The sequence below is a fragment of the Ambystoma mexicanum genome, chromosome 9 (assembly GCF_040938575.1).
Source record: "Ambystoma mexicanum isolate Mex_15411 chromosome 9, UKY_AmexF1_1, whole genome shotgun sequence".
In the NCBI taxonomy this organism is placed as follows: Eukaryota; Metazoa; Chordata; class Amphibia; order Caudata; family Ambystomatidae; genus Ambystoma; species Ambystoma mexicanum.
Genome location: NC_090931.1, coordinates 169,737,671 through 169,744,810, shown reverse-complemented (window position 1 = coordinate 169,744,810; position 7,140 = coordinate 169,737,671).

The window sequence follows — 7,140 nt, the reverse complement described above, 5'->3', positions numbered from 1 at the left end:
GAAGCTGTAAGGGTAAAAGCAGCAGCAGAAAGGGTATCAAGAGTAGTGATGAGGGAGAAGAAGAAGGAAGAAGAAGAAAATGAAAAAGAAATGGAAATATGGAGGAGGAGGATAATATCAGAGACAGCTAAAAAATATGAAGAGGGGAAGGTAATAGAGAGTATAGTAGAAAGAGAAAGGGTGAAATGGGAAAGGAGGAGAGAGGATGAAAGGATATTGGAAGAGATGAGCAACGAAGTAATGGAGGAATTAAAAAGGAAAAGAGAGGAAAATAGTAGGGAGATGGAGGAGAGGAGTGAAGGGGAGAGAGAGGAGAGTAAGAGGGAGAGTGAAAGATGGGGAGAAGTATATAAAAATAGAGAGGTAGCAACAACGTCAGCACTAAGGGGAACAGGTGGTAACAACGGAAAGGAAGAGGGAGACCTAATAGACTTAAAAACTGTAACAATAAAAGGAAAAAAGGCAGAGTGGGGGGCGCAATTTATGAATGATTTTTGTAGTGAGGATGGAAGGAAGAGTGAAAGGGAAAGCTTAGATAAGCTATACCTCACTAGAACAAACATAGATTCGCCATGGGTGAGTAGAAGATGGGAGGAGCTGGAGAGAAGTAAGGAGGAAGTGAAAAGAATGGGAGAAACACAAACTAACGAACACACGCCACCGACGCTCACCAACCAACACACGCCGCCCACATCACCATCACGCTCTCTAACGCCACACCCCACATGTTCAACAACTGCACGCTCTCTGCACAGAATAAAGCTCGCACCCTTCATGGACGAAGTTACACCTTATGCATGTCGGCTTAGGGACCTCCCTAGTCGCAGGCAAGACAGGCAAACAGACGTGACAATATTGAACACAGGAAAGGATGAAAAAAGGGGAAAGGAAGAAGAGGGAGGTAGGAGAAGAGGTAGTAAGGAAGGATTTGAAGTAGTAAAAGGAATGGGGGAAGAGGAGGGGTGTGAAGAGTTAACATCATGGAGCATAAAGGATGACACAAGACAGAATGTAATGCCACTGCTGGAGAGAGGAGGGGTTAGACCACAATATGTACCTTGGAAACATACGGATAAGGAAAACATAAAATGTAGGCTCCCATCATTAAGTGGAGGTGCGGGTAAATGGATATATGAAATGGAAAAACACACCGCAGGACAGAAACTAGCAGTGGGAGATGTTAAGGGCCTGTTAATATCAATATTAGGGGATAGAGCGGATGACATTTGGAAAAGAGCGGGATTCCATGGGGTAACAATAACAAACACATCGCATGATGGGGCACCATTTGCAAACTGCAGACATGCGCTATGGCAGGCACTAAGAGTGCAGTACCCAGACACATCAGACATAGGAGCCATTACTTCCCGTAAGATGGGTGAGAACGAGGATCCTGTTGATTATATCCAGGATATTCAAGAGAAGTGGCGCATGGAAACTAGAGAACAATGGGACAAAACACCAGCCATATTTTATCATATACTAGTACAAGGGCTCCCAGAAGGAGTTCAGAGACAATTAAAGAAAGTAGTGGGGATGGAAGCAAAACCATGGCCGGAAATACAACTGACTATAGTACATCACTGTAGAACATGGCAAGGAAAAATGAAACAAAAGGAAGAGGACAGGAAAACAGAAGAGGCCAAATTAGTACAGAAAAAACTTACTAAATATACCATGGAAGGGGCACTAATAACTGCGCCAACACCAATGGCCCAAAGCCCAACGCAAGTAGTGGCTGCACAAAATCCAGCTCAAATAGCGCCTCCACAAGAGGTAATAGAGCAAGTGCTGCCTCTGCAATCACACGCACAGAACATGGGAGGAGGGTACCCAATGCAAGGAGCTGGGTATTATAATTATAATAGAGGGAGAGGAGGGTTTATGAGGGGAAGAGGATACGGATATAATACCCAACAACAGGCTGGGGGACTCAGAAATAACTACCAGACAGGGCAACCAGTATACCAGGACAACACAGGGAACTTCCCATGGCAAAACAGGGAACCACCCGTGTGTTGGAGCTGCGGACTATTAGGACACATGTCACGTACATGCAGGGTCAGGCCAGGAACACCAGCATGGAACGAACAAGCACAACATAGGACATCACAAGAACAGCAGGGCATACAACCACAGCAGATGTCACCACAAGGGAGTGACCAACACTATTCCCTACCACAACAACAAATAAAACAATACCTGCCACAAGTAACTGGTGCAGCGTTAATACAACCACCACCACAACCTGAACGAACGCAATTGGGTGGGGTGACGGTGTTGGGGCACAACCCTTACACAGGGAATGGCCAGTCATTGTACCCCCAATAGGACAGCCCACAGACGGCCTTGGTGTGTCCCATCCTGTCAGTAACACCTAATAGTGCGGAGGAGCCACGCATAGAGGTAACGATAGGTGACAAAAAATTATCATTCCTTGTTGACACCGGGGCAACCCGGTCTTGCATAAGGGAAGGTAAGTTTAAGATGTCAGGCGAAGCAATGAACACACAAGGGTTTTCTGGGGCTAAAGGGTTGGTTCCATTTACTGATAACGTTCCGCTATCTATTGGAGATTACGATCTGTCAGTACCACTTTTGTATTATAGTGCCTCACCAGTAAACATACTGGGGAGGGACATAATGAACAGATTAAATATGACGATCTCCTTTACAGAGGATGGCATAATTTGCTCTACTCCAGGGATTAACATGCTTGCAGCACGACAGATTTTGCAAGCATACTGTGGACAGATAGCGATCAGGGCGGAGCCGGTAGACGGCGAGCTATTCCAGTACGGAACAGACATGGCATTTGCATGGATGCCAGGGATAGGAGGGAAAATATGGAGGAGACCAGCAGCCTATCTATTCCGACCAGAAACACCAGCTAATGAACTGGAAGGGAAGGTTATTGCAGTGGACATTGAGAGCATTATTGCAACAGCTGATTATGTTGCTGTGCACGCCCAAGATAAAGAAGGGAGAGCATGGAGGGCGGTGATAGCACTAGCAGAAGGATGTAGGCTGACCCAGGTGTCAGATGAAGAGTTGTTTTCAGAAGAAAAGGAGGAAAATGAAATGGTGTTCATGATGAGTGTAGAAATGTGGCTAACAGTGGCTCACAAACAAGTGGCACAGAAAATTGCAATGGCACTTGAGGCACCCGCTGGCACACCAGTCCCATTTTTTAAAGAAGATATGTCAAAGGTGCCAAAATCATTATGGACTATTAGCCCTTATGATGTAGGATGCATTAAAAGCATAGGGGGTGTAAAGATAAAATTAAAAAAGGGTGCCATACTACCAAGAGTGAAACAATACCCATTGTCAAGAGAGGCAGATGAGGGCATATACGAAACCATAACAGCCCTTATAAACAATGGCATATTGGTCCCCTCAGAATCCCCATGCAACACAGCTGTGTACCCGGTGCGCAAGGCTAAAGGAGGGTCTTGGCGGTTCATACAGGACCTCAGACCGTTGAACAACATAGTAGAAGCAGAGTATCCAGTAACAGCAAACCCGGCCACAATTTTGTGTGGCATTCCAGCAGAAGCATCACGGTTTACAGTGATTGACCTTAAAAATGCTTTTTTCTCAATACCATTACACCCAGACTCACAAGACTTGACAAGCTTCACTTACCGAAATAGGAAGTGGAAACATACCAGATTACCACAGGGATATTGTGAATCACCTTCAATTTTCAATAGGGTAATACAGATGGATTTGGGTAACGTTGAGTTGGAAAGCACAGTGTTACAGTATGTGGATGACATAATAATTTGCAGTACAAATGAAGATAAATGTAGAGAGGACTCATTAAAAATGTTGACGATATTGGCTGAAAAGGGGTACAAGGTAGACATGGAAAAGATACAATACTGTCAGGAACAGGTACTTTACATTGGCCAACTGATATCACAATATGGAAGAAGGATTGCACCACAAAGAGCACAGGCAATATCAGGCACTCCCGTGCCACAGACTGTAAGAGAACTGCAGCAATTTCTGGGACTGTGCAACTACTGTAGAGCATGGGTATTTGATTACAGCTCTTACATAGGACCCCTGCTTGAGGGTTTGAAGGAAGCAAATAAAGGGGAGAAAAAGTTGGGATGGACTATGGAAATGAAGGAGGCATTTGATGAATTAAAAGAAGCAATATCAACTGCTCCAGTACTAGCATCCCCAGACTATGAGCGACGATTTTTTATATTTTCACATTGCGACTCAGCAGTAATGAAAGCAGTATTGGCCCAAAAGACTAGCATGGGCTATAAACCAGTAGCATTTTACAGCGGTCACTTAGATCCAATAATGTTAGGACAATTCTCTTGCGAACAAGGTCTTGCTGCAGCTGCATTTGCAGTAGAAAAAGCATCATCAATAACTATGGGGTGTCCAACTACACTATTTGTAGAACATGCACTATTTGCGATATTGAATAAACCTAAGTCCACACTGACGACACAGAGGGCAACAGGTTATGAGATTATTTTGTCCAAAGCTGAACTGGCAATTGTTAGATGTAGCACGGTTAACCCTGCAAGGTTCCTAGCAGAAGTAATTGAAGAGGGAGATTACGCCCACGACTGCACCCAAGTAACTGAGATGTACTCATGTACTAGGAAAGTTGAAGAAAACGCACTAGAGGGAGGTGAGCTTTTGTTTATTGATGGGTCATCAACTATTGATCAAGGAGACGGGATAAGGAGGACTGGGGCAGCAGTAGTACAAATGATGGAAGCGCCAGTGTGTGTGGCTATTAAGTGTGTACAATTACCACAGCATTACTCTGCTCAAGCGGCGGAACTGGTTGCACTCATATTGGCACTAAAGGAAAGTTTTGATAAAAAAGTTACTATATATTCCGACAGTGCATATGTTACATCCACTGTCCACTCAGGGCTATCAAAGTGGAGAAGAAGAGGGTTTAGGAGAGCTGACGGCACTCCAGTACAACATGCCCTCTTGTTGGCTGAACTAATTGAAGTAATAAACGATCCCCAAGAACTAGCCCTAGTAAAATGCACAGCACACACCAATGGAGAAGACTATATATCAAAAGGAAATGCAGCAGCAGACGCACATGCAAAATATGCTGCATATTTTGGTGAGATATGGAACCCCACAGACTCACAGAGAGGGAGAGGGAGGGGAATAGCGAGGGAGATGTTAATAAAAGAAGGGTACACCCATCTCCCAGCCACCCAGATTATGGAGTTACAAGCGGCTGCACCAATGGCCGAAAAAGAAGTATGGGTGAAAAGAGGATGCACAATGTCACCAACCGACGCACTATGGCGCCAGGGTGGCACTGGGAAAGTTGTAATACCATTGGCATTGTTAAATACCGCCTTGAACCAATTACATCACCCTGCCCATACAGGCAAAGAAATAATAGCAGCACGAATTAGAGAAGATTGGTTCTGTCCCGAGTTAACATCCCATGTGTCAAATTTTATCAGCAATTGCCTTACATGTCAACAGTTCACGGCCGGTCATACTTTAAAGGTGATAAGAGGTACCATACCCCGACCAGAAGGACCTTTTCGGCACCTCCACATTGACTATGTTGATATGATCAACATTTGTCAAGGCAATAGATACATGATAGTAGTAGTATGCCCATTTTCTAGGTGGATCGAAGCAGGGCCCTGTTCACACCCTGATGCGTTTAGAGCAGCCAAATTTATAGTAAGGGAGGTATTCCCCAGGTGGGGAGTGTGCGAGGTGTTAAGATCAGACAACGGACCCCATTTCGCAAATGAAATGTTCCAGCATATCACATCCCTACTGAACATTAAACACAAATTTGCATGTGCGTACCACCCACAGGCCAATGGTGTATGTGAACGCCTGAATGGCCTATTGAAGGAGGCAATTGCTAAAATACAGCAAACAACAAAGAAAAGTTGGTTGTATTGCCTTCCGTTAGCACTGTTCGAACTTAGAAACAGGCCAGGGTCCGACCACCACCTCACCCCACACGAGGTGGTTACTGGACGCCAAATGCGCCTTCCCCTAACACCAACGTCAAGGGCATTCTCCGACCAAGAAAGTTCTGCGAATGTGTTAGGTGATGAAATGTATCAATATGTGTCTTCTTTGATTACTAGCGTTGTGTTTGTGTCTCAACAGCTCGAGCGCACACGGGGCGGGTCCACCAGCAACCAAGAAATAGACGAAAATACAGAATTGGAAAAGGAGAACTTGTGCCAACTTGCCAAAGGTGACCACGTACTACTTCGAAATTTTAATAGAAGGTGGAACCAGCAGAGGTTCACTGGCCCCCATTTAGTAGAGGACGTATCAACAAGAGCAGTAAAACTAAAGGATAAGCGTGCGTGGAACCACCTGCATGATGTAAAAATCTACAAACTGCAGACCCGCCCCAGCGCCAACGACAGGTCCATTGGAAAAACGCCAACAACATCCCCGGCAGCGGAAGAAAACACAACCACAGACAACGACCCAATTGTTCCCTCGGAGAGAATAACGGACGAAGAAGGGGGCGATCCCCACACTGCCCACCCCATGGTCACACGTTCAAAGAGTAAAACTGCTCCCGCCATCTGAGCAAACCCCCCCCCCATTGACTACTAAATACAATTGTAATAAAAACTAAGGACTTCGCTTGCACCAATACACATGTAAACACGTGAATGTTCTCTTTTTCTCTCGCACATACAGGAGCTGCGTAATATTGTATTGTTAAGAAAAGTTATCTAACAAATTCAGTGTGCAGGCGTAGATGGTGCTGCCAGACGATAGTTACCCAGAAGAATTGTCACACCAATTTGTATACGAAATAAAAAGGCCAACATACTTAAAAAAGAAAAGGGTACGTGTATACTACACGGCCTTCCTCCTGGCCATAGAAAATTACATGCCCCACCTCCGCCCATACTTGCCGGTCTTGAGAGACCGATCACTTAGAGTAGCGTGGGAGCAACTCTTCACCTGGGCACTGAATGACTATTTGATAGGGAGAGCTTAATGAAACAAAACTAACATTTAATAACAAGCACTTTTTGAGAATTTTTAGGCGGGCAACTTTAACGTCGCAAGAATACGCTGCCAGGACTGCAGCAAGGTAAGAGCAAAAATGTCGGTGAGGTTAGCATATGTAAT